Raw genomic sequence first — 21,447 nt, forward strand, 5'->3', positions numbered from 1 at the left:
TAAAGGAAAGATGACTCATGAGAAAGCAGGAGAATAGGATCAGACAAAATATCTGCCAAGTCATACAGATGTCTATCAACCTTTACCAATGGTCCCTTGACTGGGGAAATTTTTGACCCATTCCGAATACACAAGGTCCATTAACTCTCTATTTATAAGCAATAGTGGTAAGAATTCAATAAATGTGAGCTATGTGCTAGGCACTGTGCTAAGCATTTTGTAAGCATCAAATTAACACTTGGAAAAAGCTTGGCATCACATTTAGACACTTAGCAAGAGCTGAATAAATGTTGGTCACTATAATCATAATCATTTTTAATTTTCACAGTACTTCCATGAGTTTGGTATTTAATTTGTTATGGTTATTTTATGGATCAGGAATTGGAGGCTTAAAGACATTGAGTGAGCTATGCAAACTAATCTATTAACAGATGAGCCAGGATTCTAAACCAGAAAACCTGGCTTAAGAGTTCTAAACTTTATACTCTAGAGCTATTCTTCAGTTCAAAAAGGAGTTTTCAACATCTAAGGAGCAGACCATGCCAATAATGTTTATATGACACAGCTGTGTAAGAGTGATCTACTCACTTCTTTCTATCCCCCATTCCAGCGGTTCCAAACATTTCCATGCATCAAAATCACCCAGAGAGCTTGTTAAAACACAGATTTCTAGGTCCCATTCCAAGAGTTCCTAAATCAGGGCCTGTGTGGGGTAGGGCCTGAGAATTTGCACTTCTAGCAAGGCCCCTGGTGATGCTGCTGCTGGCCTAGGAACCATACTTTAGCAACTCCTGCCCTATCCTTGCTCTCAAATTGTCTCTACCAATCACTGAAATGGCTAAATTCCCCAAGAAATACTCCAGAGCTTCATTAGGTCTAAAGATATGATCACACACATCTGCCTCCCTTCTTCTCCCACACTCTAATTTCCTTGACCATTTAATTCATTCATTCCAATGTAATTACCAAGCTCCTATATGCCAGCCACAGGCACTAGAATACCACTATAAACATTGTAGAATTGACTGCCAACCTAGAGAAGCACACAGTAGATATTAACTAAATGTACACACAAAATATACTAAATTTCAATTTGGACAAGTGCTATGAAGAAAAACAACTATAGGGGGACCTGGGTGGCTCAGTTGGTTAAGCATCTGACTCTTGGTTCTGGCTCAGGTCATGATCTCATGGGTGGTGAGATAAAGCCCCTGGTTGGGCTCTGTGCTCAGCAGAGAGTCTGCTTAAGGATTCCCTCCCTCTACCCCTCCCCCCACACGTGTGCTCTCTCTCTCACTCTCTCTCTCTCAAATAAATAAATAAATCTTAAAAAAAAAAAAAAGACAAAGAAAAGCAACTGGTATTATAAAAGAGAAAGCCATGAGGGAGACTACAGTGGAGCTTTTCGGCTTTTGTCCATCTCGTATGCACTCTTCCCTGTGTCTCCCTTCCACACTCCTCACCCCTCTCCACCCCATGTATGCACGTGTATGTTCTCCACACTACATTGGGAGAATAGCTCAAAAAAAAAAAAAAAAAAAGCTCCATGCCCTTCCCTAACCCAGGCATAGTAGCCAGGTCCAGGAAAGAGGGATAAAAAGTGGCCTTTAGACATGTTTCCTCCTGCCCACCACATGGTAGAACAAGCCTCTAGACAGAGAGAATGAGTTCAACAGCGAGTCACCAAGCTGAGAGATGGCAAAGATAGAAGAGAGCCAGAACCTAGGAGGTATTGTTTTTGAGTCCCCGGATCCAGTCATGCATGAAGCTAGCTCCATCCCTGGGATCCCAGTTTCAGAGACCAATGAATGCCTTTTCTGCTGGATTTTTATCATCTTATGAGACATAACTATTACAAAAATAGAAACCTTAATTGCATTTGAGAGCAATGTTTGTTTGAAAAAATAACATTTGAGTTGAGACCTAAAGAACGAGCAAGAGAAGTAGCCATGGAAAGAGTTGGAGGTTAAGGTTTTAGGCAGAGATAACAAATATGCAAAGACCCTGCAATGGCAAAGAGCTTTCTGAAGGAACTAAAAGTGGGAATGGCATGGGGGGGTGGGTGCAGTGGGAAAGGAGGTAGGAGAGGTACATAGGGTCAGATGCTACAGATTGTGCAGAGAACTTTGTAATCCCTTTTTTAAATATTATCCCGGACTACAAATCTATGTTTAATAGCATGATTTACACTAAAATTACTTCCACCAATATAGGTTTTCCTAGACACCTTCTTTAACTCAAAACATAACTATCTCCACACCAAGCCACTCTACCATGCCTCCCTGACCCTTTCAATATGCATATTTCCTACTGCACTCAGAGGACAGAGTCCAAATATCCCTTGTCCTATACTAGAACAAAGCACACATCCTTTGGTAGCAGATGGCAGGAGACAGAATACTCAGGATAACACTGCTGTTCTAATAACTTAGTTCAAGGAAAGTGGCCCCCATGGGCCCAATTAGAGCCAATACCCAGCTTTAACTAATAGCAGTAGCCATGTTCTCTAATCTGCCCTCACCTTTATGCAGCTCTGCTTCATTGCTTCTCCAGATCGGATGTAAGGGGAATTTAAGGATGGTGGAAAACGTGGTTACAGAGAACTTCAAACACCTGCTCCCTCTAAGTAAAGAACATTCAGTATTCTTTCCCCCAGTTTTCTAAGTTCAACTCCTTTAAAAAACAAACAAACAAACAAACAAACAAACTGTGAATTCTTAGAATCCTGACATATCAATTCTTTTATTTTTTTTCACGTCTTCATTACAAATTTTTGTTACTAACAGAAGTACCTGTGGCACCAGAGCTAGACACTGCTTCCAGCCATTACCAGACATCAGGCACTGAGAGAAGCCTCTACATGCTTTGTCTCATAAACCCATGAGGTGAATGATACAATTTTCCCCAAATTACAAAAGAGAAATTGAGGCCCCCAAAAGGGGAATTATTATGATGAAGGATGCCGAGTAAGTAAAGATAGGAAATAAGAATCAAACCTGGAGGCAAAGAGTACGCTTATAACCACCGTGCTATGTAAACTTCACCATTAAGAAAGAGTGCTGACTGGTTTACAAAGCAAGCAAGATCAAGACAATAACTAGTTCTAGGAACATAAACTCTAAATAAATAAAATCAGCAAAGGATCTACAGAGAGAGAAGTAAAACACCAGACCAATAAACACACAGTGCATGGACAGGTTCTTCCTGGTTGGCCTAAACTTAGGGCTGAGGATAAGGCCTATTCCTTCCTGCATTCTCCCCTAGTTGTCCCGTGTATACACTGCCCACCCACGAATGATCTGGCATCTGACTACACCCATTTTATTCCTGTGAAATCCTGTGTTGAGCCTTTGATGACAATCCACCTCTCAGTTAAGTGTCTACAGCCCCAAAAGCCAAGATGAGAAACCATTGGAGCTTGTCTTACTCAAGTTATTTCTCCTAAGAGTTTCAGCTCCATTCCTTTCTAACTGGGTAATCTGAGGCAAATTATTTAACCTCTCTAAGTCTTAGTTTGTCATCTGTGAAATTACCTTCCTTATGGAGTTGCTGTGAAGATTACATGAAATAATTCATAGTCAGCATTTGGTATTTGGCATTGTGCCTAGCACATAGCAAATATTTAATAAATTCCAGCTAGTATTGGCCATGTTACTATGTTTATATAATGTAAAGAAGTGTAATATATGAACATCAGAATTGGAAAATAGATAAAGTCTTTTTTTTTTTTTAAAGAGAGAGAATGAGCACGAGGTAGGGGGTAGGGAAACTAGAGAGGGAGAGAGAGAATTTTAAGCAGGCTCCACTCTCAGCACTGAGCCCAACACGAGGCTGATCTCATGACCCTGAGATCATGACCTGAGCCAAAATCAAGTCAGAGGCTTAACCCACTGAGCCACCCAGGCACCCCAATTAGTTGAAGAGGATTAATAATATTAAAAGAATCTTCATTTTATAAGGATTTCTTATGGGAATTTTTTCTTTTTTTTTTTTTTAGATCAAAACTTCCCTAGACTGTGGGGGGGGGGGGATAAATAATTAATTTGAAAAAAAAAAAACCACTTCCCTAGAGCATTACAAATGAGACTTGGTCTGTACTATTTCTACTCACAACACTTCTGACACCAAATGGGTGGGATTTTTTCCTCACACCAACCAATTCTCCACCTCTCTAAATATCAGTTGGGTGGCCTACAATTGAACTCTGACACGAACTGTGCAGAACTGGCATCAGACTCCATATGTTTAAGAGCTCAATCCCAGAAGACTGCCCTCACTTCAGATGCCGGTTCCAAGTTTATGGAGCCCATGGTACCCATGCTTCTGTCTGACATGGCTAAAAAGTTGAGGATTCTCATGACACCCCATTTCAGTTTTGATAATTTGCTCAAATAGCTCAAAGAACTCAGGGCAAGACTCTACTTACATTTACTGATTTATTATAAAGGATACAGCTCAGGAAGAGCCAGATGAAAGAGATGCATAGGGCAAGGGTTGGGAGGAAGTTCAGATTTTCCATACCCTTCCAAGTATGCCATCCTCCCAGCTCCCCAATGTGTTCTCACATACACACACACACACTCCAGAAGTTCTCCAAACCCTGTTATTTAGGACTTTTCATAGAAGTTTCACTATGTAGGCATGATTGAGTAAATCATTTGCTATTGGTGATTAATACCAATGAATCCTAGAGGTGAGGGGTTGGACTGAAAGTCCCAATCCTCTAATCATGCCTTAGTCTTTCTAGGCACCAGTACTCATCCCAAAGCTATCTAGGAGTCCTCAGCCACCAGTCATCTCATTAGGATACAAAAGATACTCTGATCACTCCAAGGATTACAGGGTTTTAGGAGCTATGTGCCAGGAAGGTAGGACAAAGGCCAAATATAAACTTCTTATTGTGTTGACATTTGGGTACCCAAGAGTTAACTTACCACAACACTTGAATTATAGAATTTAATAACCTTATGTCCACAAAAAATTTCTAGCTCAAGGAAAAGAATATCATCAAAAAGGTATTCTCACTTCTAGAAGATTCAAGTCAACTAGAAGATATTCCAATATAATTTATTGTACAAGAGAACAAGAGAAAGCAAAACCTTCTACCCTGAACTAGCTAGAGAGCTGGCCTGTTAATAGCTGGGCACCACCCAGTTTTGAGAGGTGAAAATGAATGTGTTACAAGAAATCAAGGAAGAGGAGTGTGGTATGGCCAACCATATAATCTTAGCTACATCGCATAACCTCTATGAACTTCAGTTTCCTCACTAATGAAATGAGATAGTTATAAATAGATGATTTTTCAGGCCCCTTTTTGCTTTCAAATGCAATCACCCATTGCCTGGGGAAGATAATACAGAGAACTTGTCTCAAATAACACAACCCTTCAAGTGGAAAGCATGCTGTTTTATTTCAGCCTCTCACCCTATCCCTTGCTGTTACCCAAACTAGGTAACAATTTTATCTGCAAGAAAAGAAATGAACTGATGATTTTAAGGATCAGGTCACAGAGGTGTCTGCCATCCTGACAGCCCCACTGATATGCCCTTTACAGCTCGCACATGCAAAGAAGAGATATCTTTTTTTCTTTCCAGTTTTATTGATAGGTTCTGGGAAAGAGAGATCTTAATAAGCCATCAGAGGCACGTGTAACAGTCTTCCTTAAAAAAAAAAAAAAAAAAACAACCCACTATATCTTTTTTTTTCTTTTTATCTTTTTTTAATTTATTTATTTATTTTCAGCGTAACAGTATTCATTGTTTTTGCACCACACCCAGTGCTCCATGCAATACGTGCCCTCCCTATTACCCACCACCTGGTTCCCCCAACCTCCCATCCCCCGTCGCTTCAAAACCCTCAGGCTGTTTTTCAGAGTCCATAGTCTCTCATGGTTCATCTCTCCTTTCAATTTCCCTCAACTCCCTTCTCCTCTCCATCTCCCCATGTCTTCCATGTTCTTTGTTATGCTCCACAAATAAGTGAAACCATATGATACTTGACTCTCTCTGCTTGACTTATTTCACTCAGCATAATCTCTTCCAGTCCCGTCCATGTTGATACAAAAGTTGGGTATTCATCCTTTCTGATGGAGGCATAATACTCCACAGTGTATATGGACCACATCTTCCTTATCCATTCGTCCGTTGAAGGGCATCTTGGTTCTTTCCACAGTTTGGAGACCATGGCCATTGCTGCTATAAACAATAGGGTACAGATGGCTCTTCTTTTCACTACATCTGTATCTTTGGGGTAAATACCCAGCTGTGCAATTGCAGGGTCATAGGGAAGCTCTATTTTTAATTTCTTGAGGAATCTCCACACTGTTCTCCAAAGTGGCTGCACCAACTTGCATTCCTACCAACAGTGTAAGAGGGTTCCCCTTTCTCCACATCCTCTCCAACACACGTTGTTTCCTGTCTTGCTAATTTTGGCCATTCTAACTGGTATAAGGTGATATCTCAATGTGAAAACCCACTACATCTTGATAACATATAGCTCTTTCTGTGAGAAAATCATGGTATTTATCAGAGGGGTAGGTGAGCAGTGCATGCTATTATCCTGGGAAGGGAGAATCCCGACAATGGGAGGTAAATATGTATATCACATGGGAATTTGGGATATAAAAATCATGCTACCTTTACACCATGGTCATCAATATTATATTGACTCTCAGAGTGATCTTGTTATCCAGGAATCCATCCCATGTTTTATTAAGCCTAGGGAAAATATGTGTTTCTTAATCTGTCAAGTGGCAAAGATTATGGGTAAAAATTAAATGGGAATGATCAGAACAAGTAACTAAAACAAGTGAGTGTCCACTCCCAGTTACTCCCAGTCGCTCATTGATAAATGTTTTTTAAAAGGAGTTCATTTTAGGCCACTAGACTTGGATACAGATATTAGAGGTCTTGATCATACCAATACAATTGAGGTTGACTAACAATTAAAAGCAAATATATTGGATGGAATGTTATAGAACCAACAGGAGCCTAGAGGAGTGGGTCTAGCATCATGCAGCAACCAAGCAAAGCCCAGAGAGCTAGGAAGCCAGAAGCAGAGCAAGCACACTGTTGCAGGTGGAGCAGGAAGCTACTGCAGCTGCTTCCCAGGATAAATAATTTCCAACTGTAGTTTGTGTCCTTAAATCACTCGCCCCAGAGAGAAAAAGAATCTGATTGCCAGGGTTAGGTCACATGTCAGGCCCCTGGGAGCACAAAGCAGAAGGCTCTGTCTTCTACAGATTCCATGGAGGGAACAGGCACCTGGAAATTTACTGTCCCAGAAACATTAAATGAAATGATGGAGGTCAGTTCTCCCAAACGAAATCAGGGTACTATGCAAGAGGAAGAATTTATGCTTGGTTGCAGCCAAAAGAAAAAAGAAGGAAAAAGAAAGCTATAAATAACAACCTGTGTGCGTATTTGTTTGTTGATTATTCAATAAAATTTTCAAGGTCATCTGATATGATAAAGACAATCCCAGGGCACGTAAAGATCTCACCAGCCAAAAAGTACAATCTCTGGTACACTTTCACTACCTTAGCTATCCCAAACTGTTGTGCATTAAGAAAGGGATTCCAGTGTGTTTGCTACACCTGTACTCAAAACAAGAATGCTCAAGCATTTGATGGCTGGGCTAATCCCCACAAGGTTGGTAGATGATTTTCTTTCCTTTCCTCCCTTATCTAAAGAAAGGTAAAAAATTCAGGAGATTGCACAGGTCTCACCAGGAGTCTCTAACTCTCAAATTTAGTAATTTCACATATGCAGCTGCAGTTAACAAAAGCCTATGGATTTAAGTAAGACAAATATCTGTACCTTCTGCTAAGCTAGGCTTTCAATAGTGAATCCCAAAAAAATGATCAGGACTTAGGAAGACTCATCCTCAGATTGAGGCACAAATGGGGTTATTTGGCAACAGCATACCCTTCGTAGACCAATGAGTAAACACTACACTTTCTGTGGGAGCTTGGCCAGTGTTTTTCCTGAGATCTGCAGATGGTATCATGAGGGATGTCATTATGGCTTATCATGTCAATGTGAGTTGATGCACTTCAAAAACCATCTACATCAAATCTTCCTACTCTGCTGAACAATGAGGTGTAAGTTACAGCAATAAATCTCCTTGTAGGGGGTTTTTACCTAGAGTGGGCAATTTTCCTATTTTTTATAACACATTTTCATTTTTTAATGTAATTATCGCAAGCTGTTCTTCCTATTCCGTGAGGAAGTAGTCAAACCAGATCAGTTCAGTCAGTGATTACTAAACTACAAAAAGTACAAAAAGTAGTTGTTTTTTAATATCCATAAAAGGTTATTAACAGAACACACTACCAATCTGAATTATTTAAAATGAAGTATATAATTCAATAACGCCTTAAACTATCACACTGCAGTTTCAAAATGACTGAGTCATGAAAAATTATTTGGGTACAGATGAGCAGATATGAAATGCTATTATAAAAGTTTCTCAAGGTAGTTTCTGAGCCTGGTGAGTTAGGTGGGAATCTGAGTTATAAACCAAAGTCAATATTAAATGAGCCCCCAGAAAGAAGGATAAATGGGAAAAGCAGGGTATTGCTGCTGCCTTCCCCAAAATAAAAGCACCAGTGTTTCCACTGAGATACCAATAAATATTTCAGTATGCTCGCAGGTGCCCCAACAATTACCAGATTCTCCAAGGTACTAACCAGATGACCCCTGCCTAATTAGTTATTAAGCCCTTATTGTTCATCAGTGTCCCGTATGTACTAGAATGATTACATCCTAACCTAAAAAAATTACTGCCATTTTTCTGAGGTGTCTAAACTGGGAACTTGGATAATTTTCTATAAGAAACACAGTGTTGTTTTGGGGTGGGGGGGAATACATAGAACCTGAGAATAAAGATATCTGGCATTTGGTCCTGACTGTTTCTAGAACTTAGTCTCTGTGACTCTGTGTTTTCTTACTTTTAAAAATCAACAAATTAGGGATGCCTGGGTGGCTCAGTTGGTTGGACGACTGCCTTCAGCTCAGGTCATTATCCCGGAGTCCCGGGATCAAGTCCTGCATCAGGCTCCCAGCTCCATGGGGAGTCTGCTTCTCCCTCTGACCTTCTCCTTGCTCATGCTCTCTTCACTGTCTCTCTCTTAAATAAATAAATAAAATCTTAAAAAAAATCAACAAATTAGGGAGAGATAGTTCAAGATGGCAGTATAGGAGGATTCTGGATTCAGGTGCTCCCATGGACACAACAAATCTATAGCTATATATGAAATAATTCCCTCCACTTAAAAAAAAAAAAAAACCTGAAAACTAACTGAACAGATCCCCCACCACAAAACCACATTTAGACAGGAAGGAGAAGCAGAGACACAGTCTTACCCAAAACACCACCCATGGCACAGCAAGCCACAGCAGGAAGAACCAGGAGGGATCACAGAAATAAAAAGTTTCTCCCTGAGGAGTGAGGGGTTTCTGGCTCACATCAGGCACCCCAGCCATTGAAACCTGTACTGAAGAGATGAGCATCCAAAATATTTGGCTTGGAAAACCAACAGGCTTAAATCTAGGAGAAATACATGGTTGTGGAGAAAGGATATTCCACTCTTACAGGACTCAAGTGCAAACTTGCTCACTCCAGGACCCAGCACAAAAGCAGAAGATTGAAAAGCATTTGTACCATATGTGAAGGAGATTCATTTGCTAATCTTAAGGTGTCTGCCAAAGAGGCAGAAACCTGTTACAGTCTTCTCTGAGGACAGAAGAGCAGACAAGTACTATTTTTGGCATTCTGCCTCTCTCTTGCTAGTGCCAGCAAGGTGGGCACCATCTTCACACTCTCCCTTTTTGGCACTGGCATAGGCAGGTATCATTTTCATGATAGCGTGCTGGCACCGGCAAGTGAGTGCCCTGACCCTCTGTACTGTTCCTACAACTGCTGCCAGACACAGTACATAAGTGCAGCACATATCGGGGACACCTATTGAGTACTTGGCTCTAGTGGCCAGGAAGAATTGTATTTCTGGGCCCCACGGGTCTGAAAAAACTAGAGACACAAGAGTTAGGGCAAAGTTAAAAGGTAAGGTTCATCCCCTATACAAGGCCCTTCCTTCAAGACTGTAAGAGATATGGGAGCCTGGGTGGCTCAGTGGTTTAGGCCGCTGCCTTCGGCTCAGGTCATGATCTCAGGGTCCTGGGATCGAGTCCCGCATCGGGCTCTCTGCTCGGCATGGAGCCTGCTTCCCTCTCACTCTCTCTGCCTGCCTCTCTGCCTACTTGTATCTCTCTCTGTCAAATAAATAAATAAAATCTTTAAAAAAAAAAAAAAGACTGTAAGAGATAGCTCTTTAACCTAATATAGAGAAACAATCACAGAAAGTCAAGTAAAATGAGGAAACAGAGGAACATATTCCAAATGAAAAGAAAAAAAGATAAGCTAACAGAAAAAATACCTTAATGAAAGAGACAAGTGATAAAGAGTTCAAGCTAATGGTCATAAAAATGTCAATGAAATTAGAATAATGCAAGAACATAGGAAGGACATCAACAAAGAGATAAGAAAATATATAAAAGTACTAAACAGAAGTCAGAGAGCTGAAGAATATAATAAATGAACAGAAAACTGGTACAAGTGGAGTAACATTCATATTATAGGGATCCCAGAACGAAAGGACACAAAGGAGCAGAAAATGTATTTGAAGAAATAATGGCTGAAAGTTTCCCCAATCTGAGGAAGGAATCAACCTCAAGATATGGCAAGCCCAGATAATTCTAAACGAGATGCACACAAAGAGACCCACACCAAGACACATTATAATTAAAATGTCAAACATTAAGGATAAACAGAGAATCTTAAAAGCAGCAAGAGAAAACAACTTGTTACTACAAAGAAACCTCTATAAGGCTATGAGCAGATTTTCAGCAGAAACTTTGCAGGCCAGAAAAGAGTGACATGTTACATTTAAAATGCTGAAAGGAAAAATTTTCCAACCAGGAATACTCTGCTTGGGGCCCCCTGGGTGGCTCAGTTGGTTAAGCTTCCAACTCTTGGTTTGGACTCAGGTCATGATCTCATGGCTGTGGGACTGAGCCCCAAGTCGGGCTCTGTGCTCAGCACAGAGTCTGCTTCAGATTCATACAAATGAAATGAAGGACAAAAATCATATGATCACCTCAACAGATTAAGAAAACCAACTGATAAACTTCAACATCCACTTAGGATAAAAACTCTCAACAAGATATGTAAACACAGAATATACCTCACCATAATAAAGGTCATATATGACAAGCCCAAGCTAACATCATACTCAATGGTAAAAAGCTAAAAGCTTTTCCTTTAAGACCAGAAACAAAACAAGGGTGCCTACTCTCATCACTTTAATTCAACACAGTACTGAAAAATCCTATCCACATCAAGGAAAAAGAAATAAAAGACATCCAAATTGGAAAGGAAAAAGTGAAGGCATCACTATTTGTACTTATGATTTTTAATATAGCTAGCCCTGAAGACGCTACAAAAAAACCTGTTGGAACTAATAAACAAATCTGGTAAAGTTGCAGAGTATAAAATCAATATACAAAAAATATCTGTTATGTTTTTATATACAACTCTCAGAAAGAGAAATTAAGAAAACAATCCCATTTACAATTGCATCCAAAAGAATAAATATCTATTTATAAAATTTAACCAAGGAGGTGAAAGACATCTGCACTGAAAAATGTAGGATGAAAGATATTGAAGGAGAAACAAATAAATGAAAAGATAAGAATCAATATTGTTAAAATGTCCATATTATCCAAAGCAATGTACAGATTCAATGCAATCTCTATCAAAATTCCAATGGCATTTTTCACACGAAGATAACTTACAATTCTAAAATTCATATAGAACCACAAAAGAATGAATAGCCAAAGCAATCTTAAGAAAAAATGAAGCTGGAAGCATCATGCTCCCAGATTCAGATTATATTACAAAGCCATAGTAATCAAAACTGGAAGCTATTGGCATAAAACAAACATACAGATCAACAGAACAGAACAGAGACCTCAGAAATAAACCCATGAAGGGGCGCCTGGGTGGCTCAGTTGGTTAAACCCTCTGCCTTCAGCTCAGGTCATGATCTCAGGGTCCCGGGGTCGAGCCCCGCATCGGGCTCTCTGCTTGGCGGGGAGCCTGCTTCCCCCTCTCTCTCTGCCTGCCTCTTTACCTACTTGTGATCTCTCTCTGTCAAATAAATAAATAAAATCTTAAAAAAATAAAGAAAAGAAAAAAAGAAATAAACCCATGAACATATGGCCAACTAATTTTTTACAAAGGAGGAAAGAATATACAATGAAGAAAGGACAATCTTTTCTTCAATAGAAGGTGATGGGAAAGCTGGACAGCCACACGCAAAAGGATAAAACTGGAATACTACTTTTCATCATACACAAAAGTTAACTGAAAATAGATTAAAGACCTGAAAGTAAGACCTGAAATCATAAAACTCCTAAAAATAGCTCCTTAACATTGCTCTTGGTGATATTTTTTTGGATCTGACTCCAAAGGAAATGGCAACAAAAGCAACAATACACAAATGGGACTACATCAAACTAAAAAGCTTCTGTACAATGAGGGAAATCATCAAGAAAATGAAAAGGCATCCTAATAAATGGGAGAAGATATTTGCAAATCACACACCCAATAAGGGGTCAGTATCTAAAAACGTAAAGAACTTACACAACTTGGGCGCCTGGGTGGCTCAGTGGGTTAAAGCCTCTGCCTTCGGCTCAGGTCATGATCCCAGGGTCCTAGGATCGAGCCCCCCATCGGGCTCTCTGCTCCGCGGGGAGCCTGCTTCCTCCTCTCTCTCTGCCTGCCTCTCTGCCTAGTTGTGATTTCTCTCTGTCAAATAAATAAAATATTTAAAAAAAAAAAAAAAGAGATGACTAAAGTTTAAAAAAAAAAAAAAAAGAACTTACACAACTTAATATCAAAAAAAAAAAAAATCTGGTTTTAAAATGGCCAGAAAATCTAAATAGACATTTTCCAAAGGGGACGTACAGACAGCCAATGCACATATGAAAAGATGTTTAATATTACTAATCAATAGGGAAGTGAAAAATTATGATAAAAAATCACAGTATCTCACAACTGTCAGAATAACTACTATTAAAAAGACAGGAAATAAAAGGTGTTGGCAAGGCTATGGAGAAAAGGGAACCCTCATGCACTATTGGTGGGACTATAAATTGGTGCAGCCACTGTGGAAAATAGTATGGAGACAGTATACCACTATCATATGATTCAGCAATTATACTTCTGGGTATATATCTTAAGAAAATAAAAATACAAATTTAAAAAGATATATGTATCCCTATGTTCATTGCACCATTACTTATAATAGCCAAGATATGGAAACAACATATATATTATACATATACATATATATATATACATACATACACACACATACATATACACATACACATAGATACACACATACATATACACAATGGAATACTACTCAGGCATTAAAAAAGAATGAAATTTGCCATTTGTGACAAATGGATAGACTTTGAGGGTATTAAGCTAAATTAATCAGGCAGAAATAAATAAATACTGTATGATTTCACTTACATGTAGAATCTTAACAAGCAAATGAACAAACAAAATAAAACTCATAGACAGAACAGACAGGTGGTTGCCAAAGAGGAGGGGAACTGGGGCAATGGGCAAAGGAGACCAAGAGGTATAAAATTCCATTTATAAAATAAGAAAGTCATAGGAATGTAATGTACAGTATAAGGGTTACAGTTAAAAATATTGCATTGCATATTTGAAAGTTTCTAAGAAAGTAGATCTTGAAGGTTCTCATCACTAGACAAACAATTTTTTGTAACTTTCTGAGGACAAATGGTAACTAGACTTGTTCAGGTGACCACTTAACAATGTATACAAATACTGAATCATTATTTTGTATACCTGAAACCAATATAATGTTATCTGTTCATTTTACTTCAATTTAAAAAAGGAAAAAAAATTTCAATCCTATTTCCACTATTCATTTTTCTTAACATTTTATGGATCTCTTTACTTCTTCCTGAAAACACCCCAATTGCTACAATGGCTCCTGGAATAAGGTAGGCACCAATAGTTACCAAGTGAATGCAAAAAAAAAAAAAAAAATCATGGGTCAGACCAAAAGTGAATAATTTTTATGATTAAGTATTTCTATTTTATGAATTAACATTCTGGGAAAAGAACCAATTTATCAAAGATCAAAGGGAACATGAATTATGCCATGTCTTTCTCACTTCAAGTAGAAGCAATGATTAGAAACTTTACCTTCTGGTATTAAATGTTTTCTTTCATGTTCTTGCTTTTATTTTTTCCCTTTACAGACTTCTTTTTAACCCCAAAGTTTATATAGATGCTGGATAGAAGCTTTCCATTTTTCAAGTTTACCCATATATTCATTTAATATACATGTATATAATGCTTGTATATATTTACATATGTACAGAACTCAGCCTGCTGGGATAAAATATGCAAACAAGAATTACTACACATCATAATAATCCTGATGGAATAAGCAAAAACATTTCCCTGGGAGAACCTATGAATGACACTTATCCCAGACGTCAGTGATAAAGGAAGGATTCAAGAAGAAAAGATACATAAGCCAAGTTAAGACACAAAAGATGAGAATGAGTTACCAGTTAAAGAGGGGTAGGAAGAATAGTCCAGGCAAAAGAAATAAACTATATGACATTCTAGAAGCACAAGAGAGCATGGCATAATCAAGGAAAAGAAATTCTGGGGCACATGGTTTGCTCAGTTGGTTAAGTGTCTACCTTTGGCTAAGGTCATGATCTCAGGGTCCTGGAACTGAGCCCTGCATCGGGCTCCCTGCTCAATGCGAGTCTGCTTTTCCCTCTCCATTTGCCGCTCCCCACTGCTCATGCTCTCTCTCTCTCCTAAGTAAATAAATAAAATATTTTTTAAAATAAATAAAATTTTAAAAGGAAATTCTTCTAGCAAGAGGAGACTAATGAGATCTGTAGGCACATGTCATCAAGGGCATGTTTGTGTATAAGTGTATGTGTGTGTACGGATAGATAGGTGGGCAGACAGATGGTATATAGGTATAGATGATAATAATATTAGACATCTCTATATTGTGATGATTAATTTTACAAGTCAACTTGACTGGGCTAAGGAATATCTAGTTTGCTGATGAAAACATTATTTCTGGGTGTGTCTCTGAGGGTGTTTATGAAAGAAATAAGTATGTGAATCATTAGACTGAGTAAGGCAGATGTAGTTTACCAGTGCAGGTGGGCTTAATTCAAATTGTTGAGGGCCTGAATATAACAAAAACATGGAAAAAGGAGAAATTCATCCTTTTTCCTTGAGCTGAGACACTGATCTTTCCCTGCACTGATTCATCACTGCTCATGTTCTTGGGCTTTGGATTCAAGGACTTAGACCATCAGTCCTCTGATTCTCATGCCTTTACATATAGCCTGAATTACAGACATTGCGGTTCTCTGGCTTACAGACAGCAGATCATGGGACCTCGGGGCCTCCAAAACCATATCAGCCAATTCCTGTAATAAATTTCCTCCAATGTATCTCTCTGCCTATATCTCATTGGTTCTGCTTCTTTGGAGAACCATGAATAATACACATATTTTTATATTAGACATTTAAGCAGGAGAGTAAAAATGATTGAATTTTTATTTTAGAAAGATCATTCTGGAAAAAAGAAAGAAAAATCATTCTGGTTGAGTACAATGAATAAATTTGAAGAGAGGAAGATTGGAGGTAGAGACATCAGACAGAAAACTGTTACAGTAAACTTAAAGTTTAAACTTTAAGTTAAGTAAACTTGAAAAACACAGTAACCTAAACCAGAACAACAGTGGTAAAGATAGAGAAAAATAAATAGAAGAGTATTTAAAAAAAAAAAAAAATGTAGCAGAGAGAATCAACAGGACTTGACCAACCAGATGTGGGAAGATAAAGGAGATGGAGTTATGGATGAGACCCAATTGTTTTGCTTGAGCAATTGTTTGAAAGTGTACCACTCACTGTAATATATAAGATTAAGAAGTTAAAGGGGCACCTGAGTGGCTAGGTAGGTTAAGTGTCTGCCCTCAGCTCAGGTCATGATCCCAGGGTCCTGGGATCGAGCCCCGCATCAGGCTCCCTGCTTGGAGGGAAGCCTGCTTCTCCCTCTCCCACTCCTCCTGCTTGTGTTCCCTCTCTCACTGTGCTTCCCTCTGTCAAATGAATAAATAAAATCTTAAAAAAGAAGACGAAGTTCTGGAGAGAAAGGACAAGGGCACTTGTGAATTTCATAAGTCTGAGTTACTGTTCAAGGAGAGTAATAATAGACTACACAGGAGATGCAGATTTGTGAATCATTAATACGGCAGGTAAGATCAGTGAGGGAAAATGTACTAAGAAAGAAGAAAATAGGGCCTCCAAAAAAGCTCTCAAGGATAACCAATTAGTAAATGGCTAAATTAACTATTATACAACTCTACAGAAAATATTCAAATCCTAAAACTATAATTAGGAAAAATGCTTTATAATATTCTTTTGGCCTTGCTTCCCTTGCCTTTGCCATTGTTCCTAGGAAGATGTTGCTGCGGCTGAGGTCGAAGAGGTTGCTGCCTGCATTCTCCTCAAGGATTTTGATGGATTCCTTTCTCACATTGAGGTCCTTCATCCATTTGGAGTCTATTTTCGTGTGTGGTGTAAGGAAGTGGTTCAATTTCATTTTTCTGCATGTGGCTGTCCAATTTTCCCAGCACCATTTATTGAAGAGGCTGTCTTTTTTCCATTGGACATTCTTTCCTGCTTTGTCGAAGATGAGTTGGCCATAGAGTTGAGGGTCGATTTCTGGGCTCTCTATTCTGTTCCACTGATCTATGTGTCTGTTTTTGTGCCAGTACCATGCTGTCTTGATGATGACAGCTTTGTAATAGAGCTTGAAGTCCGGAATTGTGATACCACCAACTTTGGCTTTGTTCTTCAATATTCCTTTGGCTATTCGAGGTCTTTTCTGGTTCCATATAAATTTTAGGATTATTTGTTCCATTTCTTTGAAAAAAATGGATGGTATTTTGATAGGGATTACATTAAATGTGTAGATTGCTTTAGGTAGCATGGACATTTTCACAATATTTATTCTTCCAATCCAGGAGCATGGAACATTTTTCCATTTTTTTGTGTCTTCCTCAATTTCTTTCATGAGTACTTTATAATTTTCTGTGTATAGATTCTTAGTCTCTTTGGTTAGGTTTATTCCTAGGTATCTTATAGTTTTGGGTACAATTGTGAATGGGATTGACTCCTTAATTTCTCTTTCTTCAGTCTTGTTGTTGGTGTACAGAAATGCAACTGATTTCTGTGCATTGATTTTATATCCTGACACTTTACTGAATTCCTGTACAAGTTCTAGCAGTTTTGGAGTGGAGTCTTTTGGGTTTTCCACATATAGTATCATATCATCTGCGAAGAGTGATAGTTTGACTTCTTCTTTACCAATTTGGATGCCTTTAATTTCTTTTTGTTGTCTGATTGCTGAGGCTAGGACTTCTAATACTATGTTGAATAGCAGTGGTGATAATGGACATCCCTGCCGTGTTCCTGACCTTAATGGAAAAGCTTTCAGTTTTTCTCCATTGAGAATGATATTTGCGGTGGGTTTTTCATAGATGGCTTTGATAATATTGAGGTATGTGCCCTCTATCCCTACACTTTGAAGAGTTTTGATCAGGAAGGGATGCTGTACTTTGTCAAATGCTTTTTCAGCATCTATTGAGAGTATCATATGGTTCTTGTTCTTTCTTTTATTAATGTGTTCTATCACATTGATTGATTTGCGGATGTTGAACCAACCCTGCAGCCCTGGAATAAATCCCACTTGATCGTGGTGAATAATCCTTTTAATGTACTGTTGAATCCTATTTCATCAAGATCAAAAGCTTTTGCACAGCAAAGGAAACAGTTAACAAAACCAAAAGACAGCTGACAGAATGGGAGAAGATATTTGCAAACGACATATCAGATAAAGGGCTAGTATCCAAAATCTATAAGGAACTTAGCAAACTCAACACCCAAAGAACAAACAATCCAATCAAGAAATGGGCAGAGGACATGAACAGACATTTCTGCAAAGAAGACATCCAGATGGCCAACAGACACATGAAAAAGTGCTCCACGTCACTCGGCATCAGGGAAATACAAATCAAAACCACAATGAGATATCACCTCACACCAGTCAGAATGGCTAAAATTAACAAGTCAGGAAATGACAGATGCTGGAGAGGATGTGGAGAAAGGGGAACCCTCCTCCACTGTTGGTGGGAATGCAAGCTGGTCCAACCACTCTGGAAAACAGCATGGAGGTTCCTCAAAATGTTGAAAATAGAACTACCCTATGACCCAGCAATTGCACTACTGGGTATTTACCCTAAAGATACAAACATAGTGATCCGAAGGGGCACGTGTACCCGAATGTTTATAGCAGCAATGTCTACAATAGCCAGACTATGGAAAGAACCTAGATGTCCATCAACAGATGAATGGATCAAGAAGATGTGGTATATATACACAATGGAATACTATGCAGCCATCAAAAGAAATGAAATCTTGCCATTTGCGACAACGTGGATGGAACTAGAGCGTATCATGCTTAGTGAAATAAGTCAATCGGAGAAAGACAACTATCATATGATCTCCCTGATATGAGGACATGGAGAAGCAACATGGGGGGGTAGGGGGATAGGAGAAGAATAAATGAAACAAGATGGGATTGGGAGGGAGACAAACCATAAATGACTCTTAATCTCACAAAACAAACTGGGGGTTGCTGGGGGGAGGTGGGATTGGGAGAGGGGGAGCGGGCTATGGACATTGGGGAGGGGAGGCGAACCATAAGAGACTATGGACTCTGAAAAACAACCTGAGGGTTTTGAAGGGTCAGGGGTGGGAGGTTGGGGGAACAGGTGGTGGGTGATGGGGAGGGCACGTTTTGCATGGAGCACTGGGTGTTGTGCAAAAAGAATGAATACTGTTACACTGAAAAAATAAATAAAATGGAAAAAAAAATAATATTCTTTTGGATACCTCATGTCCTCACATTTCTTATGAAAGTGGAAGGTTCGAACAAGAAGCAAAGGAAGCTATCTGATGATTTTTTTCCAGTTTAGTATAGTGCTTTATTTTCCTCACACAATGACACATTGCTAGAAGCCTAATGTTTATTCTCACATGACAGTAGAAAAACAAAATTTGCTGTCATCTCTTAAAGAATTGTGTACAAAAACTTTACATAAATTAAAAGGATGAGTAAATTTACAGGTGTAAATGCAAACTGTTTTCCAACTCAAGGCAGTAACAACCCAGAGAGTTCTGGTAGGAAAACACTAGATAAGAAAGGAAAATGGGTCCTAAGAAAGGAAAATGAGAACTAAGGCTTAGGAGTTCCTAACCCTGTCAGACAAGCAAGACATAAAAATGCCAATTGATTCAAAAATCTTGCCAGCCTCTAGAGAAATCCTGGAATATACAGCTCTCACACATTAATATCCAACGCAGATCAACAACCTTATGGAGGGTGCTCATGAATGGATATCTCTTCCATAAACATGTTTTCACTTTAGCCATGAAGGGACTGAACCTCATGTACAGGGGGTTTAAATCAAAGGTATGTACAGGATATTAAACACATACCAAGGGAAAAGTTAATTTGAACACAAGGTCAAAATCAGCAACAATTCTATCATCCAGTGTTGACATCAGATACAAGCTCCAAGGACAAATTTCTTTTCAAAAGGTTATTCCAGTTTATGAGGCTAGCATGAGGTATATGCATTTGCCAGGGCAAATTTACACTTAGGAATTAACTAATGCAGCAAATGCTACATATCTGCTTGCAGGGAATTTAGAAACATCTGAGGTGGGCAATGGAAGGGCCCGACTCATCATACTCCTGTTTGCTGATCCACACCTTCTGAAAGGTGGACAGTGAGGCCAGGATGGAGCCCCTACAGGAGAAGCAATGACCTTGATCTTCATCATGCTGAGCTCCAGCATTGTGATCCCTTTCTGCATTCTATCTGAGATACCTGGGTACATGGTGGTACCACAAGACGGCATTGTTTTAGAGTAGAGGTCCTTTCAGATGTCAGTGTTATAATTCATGATGGAGTTCCATATGGTCTCCTGGATATCACAATACTCCACACTCAGAAAGGAGAGCTGGAAGAGTGTCTCGGGAAAGAAATACCACTCTTTGGTCAATAGTGATCACCTGACTATCAAGCAACTCATAGCTCTTCTCCAGAGATGAGGAGGACACTGCAGTGGCCATCTACTGCTCAAAGTGCAAGGTGACCTAGCAGAGCTTCTTGGTGATGTCACACATGATTTCCCACTTAATTGTGGTGGTGAAGCTATAATGGTTCTCTGTGACTAACTTCAAGATGTAGTCCCTCAGGTCCTGGCCAGCCAGGTCCAGACACAGGATGGCATGGGGCAGGGAGTGCCACATACAGATGGGCACAGTGTGGGTTACCTTGTTTCCAGAGTCCACGACAATACCAGTGGTGCGGCCAGACGTGTACAGGGATAGCACAACCTGGATGGCCAGATACATGACGGGAATGTTAAAGCTCTTGAACATGATGAGTCATCTTCTTGGTTGGCCTTAGTGTGTAGAGGGGCCTCAGTCAGCAGCACAGAGCACTCCTTGGGGGCCATGCACAATTCATTGTTGAAGGTGTGATACCAGATCTTCTCCATGTCCTCCTTGATGTTGATGATGCTGGGCTTGATAGGGTACTTGAAGATCAGGATGCCCTGCTATCTCTGGGCCCTCTGTCCACATAGGAGTCTTCTGACCCATGCCCACCATGATGCCCTGGAGTCCAGGGGGTATCCGATAATGGACAGGAACATGGCCAGGAGAGGGGGAGCATCATCCCCAGCAAAGTCTGCCTTGCATATATACCAGAGCCATCAGCAATGATAAGTGCAGAAATCTCTTCCAGTGTGATGAGGGTGGTGGCAGCAGTGAGCATGAAAAATGAGTGGCAGGAAGACACTGAGCATGGGCCAACTGCTAAGATCCTTAATTTTTTTTAATGTGTGAGCATCTCATATCTTTTCCAACTGATATTGCTAAGATTAAGAGTGCCATCTCCCCTCCTTCTTTTAACTCAGTGTCGCCCTGAATTACTGCATCCCTCCCTCACTACCAGCATACTTATAATCTTTGAGGTGGCTTTCATGACAATGGTGAAGTACTGAAAAGGAAAGCCAAACACACTGCTATCCCAAGGTCTATAATACATTAAAATTAAGATACCAAAATATAGTTTAAAAGCTACAAAGGAAACTACTAGTAAAACCATTATAGCCAACAATATTAGTGGGGGGGGTATAATAAACATGAGCTGAAATCCT

At 39.4% G+C, this 21,447-nt stretch overlaps 1 pseudogene; it reads right to left on the bottom strand.

Annotated features, from left to right (window-relative positions):
* Positions 1-19,924: 19,924 nt before the first annotated feature.
* On the bottom strand, positions 19,925-21,062 carry LOC123932228 (annotated as a pseudogene).
* Between the last annotated feature and the right edge of the window lie 385 nt (positions 21,063-21,447).

This window comes from Meles meles, chromosome 20 (genome assembly GCF_922984935.1).
Source record: "Meles meles chromosome 20, mMelMel3.1 paternal haplotype, whole genome shotgun sequence".
NCBI classification, from domain to species: Eukaryota; Metazoa; Chordata; class Mammalia; order Carnivora; family Mustelidae; genus Meles; species Meles meles.